We start from the raw sequence: 18,751 nt of genomic DNA on the forward strand, positions 1-18,751 counted from the left end.
ACAAATAAGACTATGTTGACAACAGAGCAGAAAACAAAATCAGGATTTTCAATTTTATATGAGAAAAAAGCTGCCCCTCTTTCAGCTAACCTAAAATCAATAATTGAAATATGGCATGTGCAGGCAAAGGTTAAATGCCTCTGTTAATTTCATTAAGTGAATATTTGACAATTTATATTTAAGTGTAACCAAAGATTCTGACTTCAATTAAAAAGGTTAATGTAATTGAAAAAATGTTGAAAGACTAATATCCCTTTCCATGTTTTATTGCTGATATGTGTCCAGCATTATAGAATCTATAAGACAAGATTCTTTACACTAAAAATATAATATATAATATATGGTTTAAAGAACATTTCTGTAGTATGTGTGACACATCTATGAACACATGGATCTGGTGTGCCAAAATATGGCAGCAGGTGCTCTGGACTGGTGAGATAAAACAATATATAAAAAAATAATAATATTTGGTTGTAGCAGGAGGCAAGGTTTCTTTGCCAAGGGGATGGAAAGCAGTACAAAAATGAGTGTCTGCTGACAACAATTAAGCATGATGAAGTTTTCTGGCAAGCTTGGAGCTGCATTTCTGCAAATGGAGTTGGAGATTTGGTCAGGATTAATGTTGTCTTCAATTCCAAAAAAATACAGGCAGATATATATCCCTCATGCAGTACCATCTAGGATGCATCTCATTTCCCCTAAATTTCCAATGAAGCAGGACAACGACCCCAAAAATTTAGCCAATGTCATTAAGAGCTATCTTCAGCATACAGACAAACAAGGCATCCAAGTAATGGTTTGATGGTTTGGCCCCCACAGAGCCCTGATCTCAACATCATCAAGTCTGTCTGATATTACATGAGAGTGCATTTCTTCACACCTGCCTAAAACTTTTTCCCCAGTACAGCGCGTGCGCACACACACACACACACACACACACACACACACACACACACACACACACACACACACACACACACACACACACACACACACACACACACACACACACACACTTAATACAAATGTATCATAGTCTTATAGGATTTAGCCATTAAGCAAGCACCATATCAGATTTTATTCAACATATTTTGTACAAAACCATTACAAAATGACCAGTTTATTTTAATGAAAGCAAAACATTAATTATTTAGTCAATTACTATTTTATTATAATAATTTAATTAAACATTATAATTATTTACTGTACAGTATGTCCCAGGACTGATTTACTTATTCTTTAAACAAAAAAATTATTAAGTACTTCAATCAGATAAATTACACAATTTTTCAGAGTAGGTATGAAAGAGCACAAGCAAGTCAAAAATGAAAAAAAAAAAAAAAAAAAAAACAAGCAAAACAAACATAAATCATTAAAAGCTACCTCAAAGCAAGCATTAGTTGTAGAGGAAATTGTATCCCCAGCAGTGTGAGAGAATGATGGTATTGCCCACTCCTTTATTTTATAGAAGCATATGAGAGAGACATTATGTTCTTATTGACAAGGATAACCAACCATGTTAGCATTGTTCGAGAAATAATTTTTTAAGGGCATCTGGGGTAGAACTAATGTGATAAGAATTTTAGGGGAACAATGAACAAAGGGCAGATTGATTAAAGGAGAGTGATGGAGGGAGACCACAGATCACCTTGATGGGTGTGTGTGTGAGGTGTCTTACCTCTGAGAAAGTCACACTCCACAATGTAAAGTCATATTCTCTATGAGCCATTTCCTGAACCAGTATTTTTCATTCATTCATCTTCAGTCATCGATTTATCATGGTCAGGTTTACAGTGAATATGGCAAACACTGAGAGCATTGTAGGAGAATTCACACCCAAGTCCAGTTTAGTGTGAAAATTCTGCAACCCTGCATGTTTTTGCAAGGTGGGAGGAAACCCACATGAATACAGGAAGAACTGCAAAATGCCACACAGAGCTCAGAATTGAACCAGTGACCCCAGAGCTGTGAGGCAGCAACACTACCATGCTAATTCTGTATCAGAATGTTCTTGAATCACAAAATCCCCAGATTACTAATCATGCATTATAATGATCTTAAATACAAGAGAAAATACAGTATATTTATATGACACAATACATTACATTTATTTTACAGGATATTGGTATGTCAGCTCCTTGAAACCATTTTCCTCTCTGCACAACTCTGTCCAGTCCAACACAGAATGTCTTCCATCCAAAGTCTGTTGTTCTTAATTCTTTCTTTTCATATTTAGTGAGTTTATATATAGAAAGACTTTACACAAGAGGCAGTCTGAAAGGCTTTTCTTCAGTTTAATTTGTGAATGATTCAGAACCTTTCTGAGTCACTGAAAGTTATTCTCTACTGAGCTGCACAGCTTGTCAAGGTTCAGCATCAAATGCAAACCAAGGGCTAGATCCTGGCCAAGTGCATTTGTCAGTTTGCTATCATATAATACTACCCGCGAAAGTGGGAGTTTCTCTTGAGGTTATCTGTTGATGACTAGTGACAGGGAGGAACGCTACTAAAAAAGATGCTGAAATGACATTTAAAATGTGTGATGTGTGGCACTACTTTGTGCTTCTTCTCTCTCTCTCTCTCTCTCTCTCTCTCTCTCTCTCTCTCTCTCTCTCTCTCTCTCTCTCTCTCTCTCTATCTCATACACACACACACACACACACACACACACACACACACACACACACACACACACACACACACACACACACACACACACACTGAACTAGTAGACACAGCTAGTTTGTTTAAATAGCAGTGTGCACCAAAACACGAGCTGTAATGCACGAATCTTCATCAAAAGAATAAAAAGAAATAAACTTGAATTAGTGACAAGATTTTCACTAAATTTTATAGTATTGTTAAATTTCTGTGTGGGTGACAGAGACATTTAAAATCTTATCAGATTATGTTAAAAAGTGAACTGGATTTATTTAAGGAGTATCTTAATAGATAATTAAGTTCACATGGATTGCAGAAAAAAAACTTGAATGTATTAATAGAATAAACATTTCCCTGATTAAAACTGTCAAGCTGCCTTACTAATTAAGTACAAAATGAGATCTGAGTGTAAGTTGGAGATAACTTTACTATTGAACATGCATACTAGGAAATTGACTCTAGCCATTAATTCGGATGATTTATTTAGGTTTGCATTTGGCCACTGAATTGTCTGGATTTTCGTTTGTCTCAGCCCAAGCTAAAAGGTTCCTGGGCAGGAAGCATAACCAAATAAATCATTAGTACTTTGGTACATGGCAGAGGAGATAGCTTCAAAATGCAGGACCACAGCAAGAAAAGCCTTTTTCAAGAAAAGCCATTTTCTCAATTTAGTTTTTCCACATTCAGTGGACTCAAGGTCTCATTTAGCTCCTAGCCAAAAGGAAAAATACTTAAAGAGCATGTAGGAACATGTGTAGACTCTCATTACCCACCCATTCACTTTCTGACTCACTTCACAGTCCACACTTGACTATGCCTGTGCTGTTACCAAGGACTATAGTAGTACATGTCACAGTACATTGTGAAGGATTAATATGTATTTGGGTCTTAAACATCATAGTAACATATTTCTCTATATACTTTCCCCAAAATATTTAAATATCATGACATGACAGTTGTCTTTGTACAGATTTTGACTCTGTGCAACAAATCTAACTATAAAAAAATTACCATATGTCCTGAAAGTCAATTAGCAGTCTTTTGAAATGTGCACATATGGAAAGTCTTTCATATGCGATGATAGTGTTTCACGATGCTTTTAGAGACTCCTGCAGTAACACTTCACATCTGTTCTCACAAATAATTTTTGCTGCCTTGATTAAGACAAAGAAATTCTAGACAATAGAAGATAAATTAGCAGAAAATGTATTGAGTAAATTAATCAATGTTGACCAGAAATGTTATTTATTAAAATAAAAATGTAGGGGTGTAATTATAATTATAATTTATTTTAATTAATTCAAATTATTATCAAATAAATAGTAAAAAATTGGTTCTTTTTCTTGTATTTATTGTGAAAATCAAGCTTTCTTGTTTGTGTTACAATTAAAATATCCTTACTTTTCCTACAGTGCTAATAAAGCCATGCTACAGCAGTGCATGCAGCCACCAGCTGGCACTGATTATGCTAAAATTTTCTAAATTTAGTTTAGGGCTCTGTAGCCTAAAGTAAAAGAGTAAAATGATTCCAGTAAATGTACCTGCATGGATGGCACAGTAATATGATTGTTTAATTAACAGAGTGACCAGAAAAAAGTAATTTGATCATTAGTTGTTTTGTTTTTAAACACAAAAAGTAAAAATTTATAAATCAGTAATTGAAAGTAGTTGGATTTATACATTTTCATATGGATGTTAGGATGATAGGGTTGTGAATTTAACATTTAGTTAAATTTAGGTTTTTTTTTTTTTTTTTTTTTTTGGGGGGGGGGAATGGCTGACTAAGAAGCATATGTAATTACACATTTAATAATTATTTATGATAAGAATAGTGAACCATCTTTTAACCTCACCCTCTAACCTCAACCTTCTCATATGAATTTATTCATGGCATTTACCACAGAATGCACTGATCTTAATATTTCCTTTAGAAAACATTGTGCACTCTTGTTTTCATGTGCACAATTTAAATCATCAATGTGCACATTTTATTTAAATATACAGTAATGCATAAATGAAAGTGTCATACAATGTCAAAATGAGTGATGATTAATAAATTTCAGCTGCGTGGGCACACATTCCCTTCCAGTACATTCCATATGCATGTACAATGTCCAATTTAACATACATTAAAATACCCTCATTTATGCAAATGTTAATTTTGTTAATTGTGAATGTTATGCAAATACCGAGTCATTAAAAGTGAAGCATTCACTAGGTTATAAGGACCCAGAGAAAAAAAAAAGGTTTTAAAGAAAGATGTTAACATAAAAAAATGTTTATATATTTTTACATATTATGCCAGTTTTTGAAGGTTAGTATTTTTTTATATAACCTCTACACTTGCACAGTCATGGACAAAAACTGAATCATTTTTAAATTATATTTTTAAATGTACTCCAGCAATATACTTTTCAGAACAATTTGAACAAATCAGATTTAATTAAAGGACACTTTAAATTATTGAAATTTAAAAAATGTTGGGACTTAATTATTTTAAATTAAAAATATAATCAAAAACTAAAATTAGGAAGTTAATAAACCTGATATATTTTAATGCTGATAAAATTTTAATAAATCCACCTACAGTTTTCTTCATGTACATTGTGGTTATCAAGGTCATTTGCCACAGTACAATATTTGAATTGCTACAGTAACTATATAGTGTATAGTAAATATATAACTATGTTAACTGCTATAGTAATGCAATGAAATATATGGTTCACTCTCTGGAGAACATTTTACCAATCCAGCAGAACTATTGATAGTCACATCCAAAACAAAAGCATTCCAGGCTAAATGATTGAACTGATGTTTTTAAATCATATACTAACTAACTGGATGTATTTTATTTTATTTTTTTGCCTTTTTCAACATATCAGGATATTACATTCCTGTCTTGCACTATCCTACAGTATCTGAGCTAGCAGAAGTATAAACAGATCACGTCTTACAACTGAATAGGTTCTTGATTTTTTTTTTTTAGGTCATATCCCTGTAGATAGTAAAGTAGTCGGGTGTTCAACTGTCCTTTTTCAATGCTCTGAACCTCAGTGCTTTCTGTCCAAGCACTTTGACAGATTAAGAACAGTCATAAATTCATATGCCACTAGAGAGTGTTTCCACTTTTAAAACATTGGGGCAACGTGGCTTGGCCGTTCTGTCCAACATAAATCTTCCATCCACAGATCACTGCTCTTTTTTATCCTTTTTTTACAGTACAATTACAAGTACAAATGTATATGTACAGCAATCAGCCATAACATTTAAACCACTGAAAGTTTAAGTGAATAACATTGATTTACTTGTTACATTGGCAACTGTCAAGGGCGGAGATATATTAGGCAGCAGGTGAACAGTCATTACTTACAGGTGATGTTTCGTGAGCAGAAAAAAATGGGTGAGCATAAGGATCTGAGCAACTTTGACAAGGGTCAAATTATGATGGCCAGATAAGAAATTGCATTTCTTGTGGGATGTTCCCAGTATGCAGTTGTTAGGACTTAAAAAAACATACATTCAAGTAAAAAGGACCTACTACATTGTTTGCAGTACACCCCTTCACCTTTATGGCCACTGTATTCCCTAATAGCAGTTACCTCTTTTTTGTAATGAGACAATATTTAGCAGGTGGTTACCATATGTATGCACTGCATGTATGTATGTATAGTATACACAATTACACACAAAGTTCAGTTTAAAACATACAGGCTCTTCAGTGAAGCAGGATAGAGGTAGTGCAATGGCTCGGGCTTGCATGAATGCTTCTGGAATGGCTTACTAATTTTTATTGATGATGTAACTCATGATGATAGCAGCAATCATAAATTCAGAAGTCTACAGAAACATTCTTTCAGCCAATTTACAGAGAAATGCATCCAACTTAATTGGGAGGTACTTAATCTACAAAAGACTTCATTAGAGGAAAAAAAAGTTTTTTACTGCCCATGTTAATCACTACACTTTAACCCAACTGAGCATGCAGTCCCATTCTAAAAAGAAGAGTGAAAATACAAACCCTTCAAAACAAACAACAACTAGCTAGATTTCTCAACACTGCACATACTGCATATACACATACATTAGCCTCTCATACACTTATTTATTAATGCAATTATTCAATCAGTCAATCATTCAGCTAATACTCACATTGAAGTCAGTGAGTTCAGTTTATACTTGTTTAATATTTGACATTGCAGTGGCTGTCTGCATCGGGGGGCTAATTTGAGTACTTCATAAACTGCTGATCTCTTGGGATTTTCACACATAACAGTATCTTTAATTTACACAGAAAAAAAGTTGTATATTTTACAAAACTACTACTGTCAGGAATCTAAGGGTACAGTGGGCATGCTTGTATGCAGTGTATGTGTGTGTGTGTGTGTGTGTGTGTGTGTGTGTGTGTGTGTGTGTATGTGGACATGTTAATATGTTACATTTTCAACTGATTAGAAAAGAGTCATTTGAGCTCAAATCAAGTCATATTGTCCAAAATAATCGGTACTATGTGTGTTAATTAAGCTTCACGTCATATCCCTGCGCTCTATATTCCGCTGTTGGGTGATTAACTGGAGCAGCAGACCGATCTTCACACATTTGTACACCTCCCGTCAGAGAACACTCTAATCACCTAACCAGTAAACATATATCTACCTGCGTGTACTATTTTAGCAGTTCTTAAAAATGACCTCCTGGCATAAACACAGTGAAGCATGCTATTACTAAATAAAATATGGTACTATTTAGTAGATTTAAAAAATAAATAAATATATATATATATATATATATATATATATATATATATATATATATATATATATATATATATATATATATATATATATATATATATATATATATATATAATTACTGCTGAGCTTTAAATACAAATATAACCTATTTTGCAAACCGATTGTGATACTGAAAGCTAATTTTTTAACTGTGTTTTCACACAGAAATGCTGTAACACTGTACACATCCAAACACTGTAAAAGTTAGCAACTGAAGCCAGTTTTATCTATTCACATACTGTACTACCATTCTACTGTAATATTCTTGTGTCCTTTCTCTTTGCATTTGTATATACATTTGCACAATTTCCCTGCACATTTTCATAACTATATCGAGCCTTAATCACCACACATCTCTCTTGACTAAACTACTTAAGGTCCTTTCAGCTGATAAGTGAGAAGACATTAGTTAGACACTGGTAATAATAAGGCATTGAACTTGACAAAGACAGTTCTTCAGGGTCTGTATTTCCACTGTGGTACCACATTTGATGTGCCAAATTAAGACACTGTAAAATAGCAGATTTCTTGCACTGCTTACACCATCATGTATCATAAGCATATTGTACTTAGAGGGTGTTTTGAAAACATACTGACTATTTTGCTCATGGATTGCTCATCATCTTAGGGCAAATTTAAACATGTCCTTTGTTTACTTAATTCATCCAAGAAAGACTTATAATAACTCGCACAACATGCAGAATATTAGGAACAGAGAGAAAGGAGTAAGAGAGAACTTTTAGATTAACTTGTGATTGTAAAATGACTTACCACTACTTTCAACTGATATTAAGATAATTGATGAAGGAAGAGCAGCCAGAATTGTAGAAGCAGGAAACAGACTGTCCGTCAGAATTTTTATATTTTATCTATTTATTCATATGGGCTGCTCCATTCTCTAGGTGGGTTGGTCCAATTTTTTCATTTTCTATTTTTATTTATATATGTGTTTTCTATTTATTTTTTACTAGATTACTTCTCCTGCTTTTACTTTGAAAGAGGGCATGCAAACATGCTAAAGCTATGTTGCTTCACTATTTACCTAGCAATTTATAATGTTTTTTTTTTTATTATTGAATTGCTGAGAAAGATAGATTACAGATATTTTAAATACATAATAAAATGTTAATGCAACGTGCTGCAGAAAAATAAAATGTTAGCCATGGTGGTCTGTGTTCAACATTGAATGAATACAATGCAATGTAAAGTGCACTTTCCATTTTGGAACAATATCAGAATTCACATTCGACACAAACAATGTTATTTTGTTTTTAGAGAATATAAGATTATATATATATATATATATATATATATATATATATATATATATATATATATATATATATATATATATATATATATATATATAAATCAACTGTATGATCTTTTATATAATAGTAAATACATCAATCAAATTGTATAGGTTTTGACTGATTTTAATTGAAATTGTTTTTCGGATTTATTTTTGTTATGTTGTACATATGAAAAGAACGTATGACAAGGTGCATTGTGCAAAGTCAAACAAAGAAAATGTTAAATATATATCACACCAGTTATTTCTTTTATTTGAGTAACTAAAAAAAAAGAGAGAAAGAAAAAAGAACCACAAACATTGTACAATGTTTGCAACATTCTGTAACATCCTGGTCAATTTTGCGAGAATTGTGTCAGGATTAAAAGGCGAAGGTGCAAGCAGACAATATCAAGCAAAGAGAAAACGCTCAACCAAAATGTAAAACAATAATAATAACAAACATGAACTGTGGAAACAAAGCAAAAAGGCATAGATACTAAAAGCAATAATGCTGCATGCACAATAACAAATGACAATTACAACAGAAGCTTGACAACTAGATACTGAAAAACTAGAACTTAAATCATGTTGCTAATCAAGATGACACAGTAAACAGTGAGTGATTAGTGACATGTTTGGGCTGATAGATTGTATAGTTATTTGCCCCTTTGGTGATAAGATGACAAGTTGATGATACATTTCCTTGTTGATGTTACAATATATACAAGCAATAAACAAAAACAAAAAACCCATTTCCTCAGGTATTTACAAGGTGAAATGTAAGAGCTATAACTGAAAAAAGCAAAAAGAGAAGTCATTTGGGAAGCACACAATCAAAAAGCTTTGTGTCAGACGGGGTTTATAATTGGCATCTTCTTTAGTACTTTTTCTCTGACAGTAGCTGGCGGGGTTCGAGACATGAGTGTCTCTCCGGCTGCTATTCCAAAAACAACCTTCCAACATTTGCTGTTTAATTATTAAGTTGCCAATTTTATTCGGTACTATCCAGGAGGGAGACATTTCTTAATCTACTTTTTGGGTAATTTCTTATTGAACATACAGATCCAAGTCAGTGACCCAGAGCATGTGTGTGTATATCTATTGGAGTTATCCTACTTGGATGAACATAATCACATTGTTCTTAGAAATACAAATGTTTATACTGACCAGCTTCAGAAGAATTGCAGAGTGCAGGATCTCTTGCAACTGTTACCCTATGCAAAATAAAAAGTTTATAAAGTTTATATGAAGTTTATATATAGAATAAAACATTTAAAAGAAGTTTTCCGTATTGCCTAGCAAATCTCAGACTCAAAACGATGCTTTATTGAGTGTAGAAATTTTGTGCATAGAGAACTAAAGCTCCTAGCTTGTGTCTGCATAATATCATGTATCATTTTTCTGCCACCACTTGATTGACCGATTGGAAAACTGCATAAATGAGCAGGTGTTCCTATTAAAGTGGACAGAGAGTAGCAGAATGAGCAAGTATTTAACAAGCATTTTTTTTAAATGATTTTTGTATGGCGCACACCACGACAGACATTTCATTCTCCACACCAAGTATCAATCTTACTGACAGCTTATACTCCAGCAAACAAGGTGCTTTGACATCTAATATTAATCATAGTTTGTGTAATAAACAGCAGTGCTGTTTCATCTCTGTACACCTCCAAAGCCAAGTATACATAAAACTGACTAAAACTAGACAATATTAACAAATGATATGTAATTTTAAAGAAAAATATTTATGGTTAATAAATTCTATAAGCTTTACAAATTTGAAGAAACACAAAACCATGTGGTCTATTTGAAATATTAGCTTTTTATTAAAAAGTAATCGTTTCATCATTTTTAGAGTTGAATATTCTAATCTTTTACACACTACTATTTAACTTTTTGGATTATAAACATAACTCAAAATTAGTTATTTTTTAACAATAAAATACATTCAGTAATATTAGAGACAATATTGGACAAACACAACATAATGGTGCAAGGTTAAGAAAGTCCTCCTGAACCCATCCACAACTAAAAAACTAATTGTAATTTGTTGATTTTCAGATACTACAGTATAATAATTTAATCATGGATTTCAAGCTACAGATCAGCAGCATGTTTTATTAGAACCTGCATATAAATAAATAAAAATCAAGAAAGACCAACACAAACCCTACTTCTCAGAAAACTGCAGATTTACTGTATGGAGTAAAAAAGCAGCTGCTGATACAGTTCTACTTTGCAATCTCCCAAAGCATACTGACATAATCCATCACTGTCTAGTATTGCAATACTGACTGACACGAAGAGGAAAGTTGAGTGCATTGTGTGTAAGGTCTCAAAAACTATCAACATGATCTCCCATCAGTGCAATTCCTGTAAATCAAGTGTGTCAAGAAAAAGAATTTACAAGGGTCCCCTGACCCCTCCAACCTCAGCCCCTTACTTCTAGCAAAAAATACAGACTGTTGATGACTAAAGAAACAGCTTTCAGTTTCCTGTGACATCAGGAAACTCAAAGCATACAACGTTGGACCGATGTAGTTGCAGTTTCTACATTCTCCTGATCCCTCATTTATAAATGGTGTGTACACGTGAATATATGCATAAATCATGCGCATTAATTTTCAATGCAATATGTCGGATTTATAAAAATTAATGTTTGCTATATTAAAGTTGTAATCATCATAAAAGGCTGACAGTTGGCATGTTAATAAAGGAAGCATGGATAATCTCACTTTGGAGGATATTTACAGATCATGCCATTTGGTGAGCTTGTGTTTAAAGGGACAAAGCCATTTTTTACTAAAACTCTGATGATCTCATCTGGGCTCTATCTGTGATAGACAGGTGTTTAAACCAGGGCAGGTTTTCTAATCTTGCACTCAACGTTGCTAGGGTGGGCTCTACATTTGGCAAAACCCTAAACAAGTTAGACTGTTTGTTAAAGGTGAGTGAATGAGTTGTGCAATATCTGTGATGCACTATATAGCCATGGCCAAAAGTGGCCACAAATATAAATTTTCACAAAAATTGCTGCCTCAGTTTCTATGATGGCAACTTGCATATACTCAAGAACAGTGTTGGGCAGTGACGCGTTACTGTAACGCAGTTACTTTTGACAGTAACTAATACTGTAATGCGTTACTTTTCAAATAAAGTAACTCTGTTACCATATGGTGCGGTGTCCGTTACTATTTTAAATGAAATAATTTTGCCTGAAGTGTAGACTACAGTCTAACCTGCTTACAGCAGTGATGCATTGTTGGATTGGTGGATGAACCACTGTAAACACGAAGAAGACGCACTGTGGGCGTGTCTCCGTTTATTCAGGTCTGTGCGGCAGTAATGGCGAGTCGAGGCGAGAGCAAGACGAGTTTCTCAAAGTGGAAATAGGCTCATTATTTCACTTTAGTTGAGCATGAAGACAAAAACTTTTTAGTCAAATGTAAGCTGTGTCTTTCTGGTTCGAAACGTCGTGTCTATTGCGATAGCGGCATCTCCAATCTGTCGAAGCTCCTCCAGAAACTCCATGCCTCGATCATTTATCATTTAGAATCAAAAACTAAAGTGGCTTCTGCATCATAAAAGCTACTTTAGTTTTTGATTCTAAATATGTTATTCAGCTTGTTTTGTCATTTATTTCAGAAATCCTTATGATATATTCAGTTACTTTTTAAATGAAGTAACTAGTAACTGTAACTAGTTACTATTTCTTAGTAACTAGCACAACACTGCTCAAGAATGTTATGAAGAGTGATCAGATGCATTAATTAATTAATTTGCAATTATTTGCAAAGTCCCTCTTTGCTATGAAAATAAGCTTAATTTAAGAATTAATAAATAAATAAATAAATAAATAAATAAATAAATAAATAAATAAATAAATAAATAAAATACATATTTCCACTGCATAACAGCTATGCCACTAAAGGACCAGCTGACATTGTGTCAGTGATTCCCTCATTAACGACGGGTGTTGATAAGGACAAGGCTGTAGATCACACAGTCATGCTGATTGAGTTAGAATTACAGACTGAAAGCTTTAGAAAGGAGGGTGCTTAAAATCATTGTTCTTCCTCTGTTATGTAGCATCTGCATAGGATCATTTATTGATCAGTTGGGTTTCATGTCCCAGAAATCCCTTTTAACCTTTGACATTTGCATATAATTTACAGACTGAGCCTCAGTCTACATTTATATCTAGGCTTCATGCCTAAGGGTCCTTCATGCCCAATATTTAGGTTATAATGAACTCTTACAAACTTGGTATGATATATGCATGTGTTGTATGTATTTGCTATTTATTATATTAGCCTAGTTACAACTCTATATTGGAATTAGTTACACTCTAAAGACATATTCAGATGTACCAACATATCTCTGTCGTAATGCTGTCTATTCATTTCTTGCTTGGTATCAAAATGATCTGTTCTCTGTTTCCTAAACAATGGTGTATGCTATGTGATTATGACGTGCATCATACTCTTTTTACTTTATATTGTGTAAAACTTCAGCAGTTCTCTACAAACTGAGACAAAACTCCATGTCTTGTATTGGCTATTCCACTAAATATAGGTGTGGCTAGGGTATCATTAAAAGGCCCTAAATTCACAACCCTCCTTTGAGACGAGACTCAAACCCTCTAAGACAGATAATCTCCAAATCTGACTTTCCAGGCATTTTTTCCCTTTAAGAACTCTATCTATTCACCGACTCTGATCTTTAGGGGAATTTGACGAAGCATTTCCTTACTCCTAACGAACCTACGAAGAACCTCCTTTGTTTGCCACATCCTGACTCTTGTTCAGCAACAAAGTTAATGCAAGTAACTGTTAACTAATTACCTAGATGTGCGTTTAAGTTTAGGCACCTTTATTAAGATTTATTTGATGATTCTTATTAGTTTGTGATCAATTGAGGTTAAGCTTGCCATTTCTTTTCTTCCCTCTCTCTATTTTCTTACTTTCTTTCTCTAGGTTTGTTTGTATTTAGTTTAGTCCTATCTTACCTGTAGTCTTAATCATTATATGCTTTATATTTACAAGTGATTGTCTGTGTGCTGCTCTCATTTCAAAGTCACTGAATACTGATTCTGCTACATGCTAAGTTACAGTATAAAGTAGGGAGTTGTTCTTTCTTAGCCAGGGAGATAACCTTTCCCAGAATTGATAAATTATCTTACTGTCTGCTTGGTGGACAAACAGATCAAATAATTGTAACATTGATTCTATTACTGTTAATTTTAAGATTTAATCAAAATATTTATAATTAATATAACCCATTATAATTACTCAGATATTTCCCTTTTGCAAGCTAATTGGATACAGTAACCTGCAAGGAAACGTGCAGTCATCATTGCTTTGCACAAAAGGGATTTACATGGCAGGGCTTTTGTTGCTAGTAAGATTGCACCTTCTGAAGAAGGCTTCAGGCACCCAAGTAAGTCCAGCAAACACCAGAACTGTCTCCTAAAGTTGATCCAGCTGTTGGATCTGGGCACCACCAGTGAAGAGCTTGCTCAGCAGGCAGGTAAGAGTGGTAAAAAGATAAAGGAATAAAACTACTGAGCTACTTGGGGTAAAGTCATTTTCTCTGCTGAATATTCTTTTCAGTTGTTTGGGGAATGCAAAAAAAAAAAAAAAAAGAAAAGAAAAGCTTGTCCAGATAAGAAATGTTGAGCGCTACCATCAGTCCTGTGTCAGTAAAGCATCCTGAGAGCATTCATGTGTGGGGTTGCTTCTCAACCAAGGGAGTGGGCTCACTCACAATTTTGCCTAAGAACACAGCTATGAATAAAGAATAGTACAAACACATCCACAGAGCGCAACTTCTCCCAACCATCCAAGAACGGTTTTGGTGGCAAACAATGTGTTTTCCCACATGATGCAGCACCATCCATAAGGCAAAAGTGAAAACTAAGTAGCTTGGTGCACAAATTTTAGGTCCATGGTGAGTCCCTGCCCAGACTTTATTCTGATTGAAACTGTGGTCAATTCTCAAGAGGTAGGTGGACAAAAAAAAAACAAATTCTGACAAGCTCCAAGCATTGATTATGCAAAAATTAGCTGCCATCAGTCAGGATGTGGCCCAAAAGTTTGACAGCATGCCAGAGCGGATTGCAAAGGTCTTGAAAAAGAAAAAGGTCAACACTAGAGATATTAACTCTTTGCATAAACTTAATATTTTGTTTTTTAATATCTTAATTGTCAATTAAAGCCTTTAACACTTATGGAATTCTTGTAATTATACCATAGTAACATCTGACAAGAATATCCAGTATAGCAGTGATTGAAATAACCAGAGTGAGAGAGAAAGCATGAGATATGAACAAGTCCACTGTCACGGATATACCAGGCGTCAGAAACCGGGAGTAAAACAATGTCTTTCATTGTCTCAACACTCACACCCACACCCACACCCCCACACGAGAGAGGTGACTGGAGCAAATAGTAAACTTAACTGAATGCTTCCTTAGAAGGGTAGCCAGAAGCATGGACACATAGGTAGCATGGAAGCACAGGGACCCAGAGCGGTAGGAAGTCCAGGTGCTCTATGGTCATAACTGGTACAGCAGACCGGGAGTAAAGGGGAATGGGAACCTTATAAAGGAGACAGGTAAATGGGGAAGCTGATTAGTAGCAGGCTAAGTGAGAGTGTGAGCCTTGGATGGAGGCGTGGCTGGTGGTTCTCTGACATCCACAATCTTGTGATTGCTTTTTTTTCCTGTTAAATTTTTTTTGTTTAGATTCTGAATGTGTGCCAACAAATGTGGTGAAAATGAACACAAGTGTGGAATTTTCCCATGAACATGTGGTATCTTTGCTACATACATGTTTTAAAAATTCTAAGAAAAATGGATGTTATTACAACACCAGTGAAAGCCTTAATCTGGAATGGGATGTATATATTTGATTGGTCAGGTGACCACAAACTTTTGGTTATATTGTGTATCTGAACTAGCTGTGCATGTCCAACTCATCTCTGTTGGAGTGTTAAAAATAAATAAATAAGCACAAGATCTCCATCTTAATATTGAAATATTGGAGTTGCCCTGTGTGAAAAAAAAAAAAATCCACTGACTTTTACAATAATAAAAAAAAAAAGTCCAATAATAAATAACAATAGTCTGATAAATGTGATCTATGCAAACAGCTCCAGATTTCCTTGCTAGATATTGTGATATTATGGTTACTACAACCCGGTTAGGGTGTTACCATTCTAATGTAAGCCATCTTGTTTTAAAGTATTAATTTTGCTTTGTTTCAAATTCAAATCCATTTTGGTTGTCTGAAAAAAAAAAAAAAAAAAAAAAAAAAAAAAAAATATATATATATATATATATATATATATATATATATATATATAAATACAGTGATGTTAAAACACAGTTTGCCCCTTCCTGATTTCTTATTTCTTTGCATGTTTGTCACACTTCAATGTTTCAGATTATCAAACTAATTTTAATATGAATAAAAAATAACACAAGTGAACACAACATGCAGTTTTTAAATGAAGGTTTTTATTATTTAGGGAAAACAAAATCCAAAACTACATGGCCCTGTGTGAAAAAAAACTGTGGTTTATCACACCTGAGTACAATTTCTCTAGCCACACCCAGGCCTGATTACTGCCACGCCGGTTCACAATCAAGAAATCTCTTAAATAGAACCTTCCTGACAAAGTGAAGTAGACCAAAAGAGCCTTAAAAGCTAGACGGCATGCTGAGAGCAAAAAAAAAAATTCAGAAACATGAGAAAAAAAAATGAGAATGAGAAAAAAAGTAATTGAGATCTATCAGTCTGGAAAAGGTTGTATAGCCATTTCTAAAGCTTTGGGACTCCAGCAAACCACAGTGAGAACCATTATTCACAAATGGCAAAAACATGGACATATCAGACAAAGAACATCATACCAACAGTAAAATATGGTGGTGGTACAGTAAAATATGGTGGTGGTAGTATGATGGTCTGGGGCTGTTTTGCTGCTTCAGGACCTGGAAGACTTCCTGTGATAAATGAAACCATAAATTCTGCTGTTTACCAAAAAATCCTGAAAAAGAGTGAACTTGGGTTCTGCAGCAGGACAATGATTCAAAACACACCAGCAAATCTACTTCCGAATGTCTGGAAAAAAACAAAATGAGGACTTTGGAGTGGCCTAGTCAAAGTCCAGACCTGAAACCTATTGAGTATCCACATGCTGTGGCATGACCTTAAAAATGTGATTCATGCTCCAAAACCCTTAAATGTGGCTGAATTAAAACAATTCTGCATAGATGAGTGGACTAAAATTACTCCATAGCGCTGTAACAGACTCATTGTAAGTTATCGCAAACGCTTGATTGCAGTTGTTGCTGCTAAGGGTGGTCCAACCAGTTATGAGGTTTATGGGGCAAACAATTTTTCACACAGGGCCATGTAGTTTTGGATTTTGTTTTCCCTCAATAATAGAAACCTTCATTTAAAAACTGCATGTTGTGTTCCCTTATGTTATCTTTTACTAATACTTAAATTAGTTTGATGTTCTGAATCATTAACGTGTGACAAACATTTAAAGAAATCAGGAAGTGGGCAAACACTTTTTCACACCACTGTATATATGAAAAGGATCTATGGTAAAATTAACTACAATGATACAAGAAAATAAATTACAATTAAATCACTTAAAGAATATAGTGAATGGCAAAATGCATAGTGTGTCAAGTAAAGAAGAAAAGGATAAAACCCAAACACTATCTCAATTTTCCCTGAATTGTTATGGAACTCTTAACACCGTATTCCTATTACAATTCACACACTGTTCTAACAGAGGGAAGAAAAATGAGTCAGAAAAAAATGGTCCTGATATATAATGCAAAATATCTCTCCATTGCGAATGCTTTTAGAGTCAGACACACAGGTGCCCCTGCTCCATAATTCATGTGACTTTCAATCCTCACACTGGCCTGATTTCCTCTAAAGCCTCATCTGCTGAAATTGGTCCACTGTTTTCTGATTGCTCCTCTTGCTCACCCACACACAGTTAATTTATGTCTTGAATTTGGCCACAGAGAAAAAAACTGATTTAGTTACTGGGTTTGAAGTCAAGACCACTACTGGTAAGACATAGAACTGGAAAAACAAAGTTAAAACGATCAAATCTTTGGTAGCAAAGCCAAGACTAACAATGGGGTTTATTTTGATCTTTTTATTTCTGGCCACAGATGGAACTGAATATTCGATTTGCATTTACAGTTAAGTTATAGTAATACAGTAGGATATCAGTGTTTATATAATGTTTTTAGTTAGAACAGTAGCTTGCCATGTTTAAACCAATTAGCCTACTAGAAAACTAGTCATTACAATTAAATCAATCAATCATGTATAGTTGCAGCAAAGTGCAGAAAAAGATTTAGGCAGTATTACTGCTATATAATCCAAATCCATATGTTAGCCAGCAGCTACAGGCACAGTAACGCTAAATTAACCATTACAGTGAGTGAAAATTTGAACTTCATTCTGTGCTTTTAACCATTGCATTATTACTACTGCCATTGCATTATTACTACTGCCATTTCCATGTGCAACAGTCCGCTTGCCTTTGATAAATAAATAAATAGATGCTTACTTTGCAGTATTTGAAAGGATAGCAACAACGTTAAACTGGTAAAAAATGTTATGGACATTATTACAGTGTAAACTGCGTAGTCACAGGAAGCGTGTTCAACCCTTACTCTTGAGCAGAGTTAGAATTATAAGACTGTGAAAGCTACAGTGCTCCGTGCATCTAAGCGTGTGCCAGAAGCATACAGTCAAAACTTTAGGAGTGCTGATGTCCACTCACCAGATCTATGTTGAGTTTGCGTGTGAGAAAGCCCCGCTGTTTAATAAATGGTGCTCCACAAGTGTCGTGAGAGATTTTGAACATCGAAATGCTTTGGGAACACTACAGAGTACCAGGCCTTTAAGACTTCCACATTCTGAGCTCTGACCCTGAAATGAGCGTGGAGACCAGAGGACTCATA

This window comes from Silurus aristotelis, assembly GCF_946808225.1.
Source record: "Silurus aristotelis genome assembly, chromosome: 12".
Taxonomy (NCBI): domain Eukaryota; kingdom Metazoa; phylum Chordata; class Actinopteri; order Siluriformes; family Siluridae; genus Silurus; species Silurus aristotelis.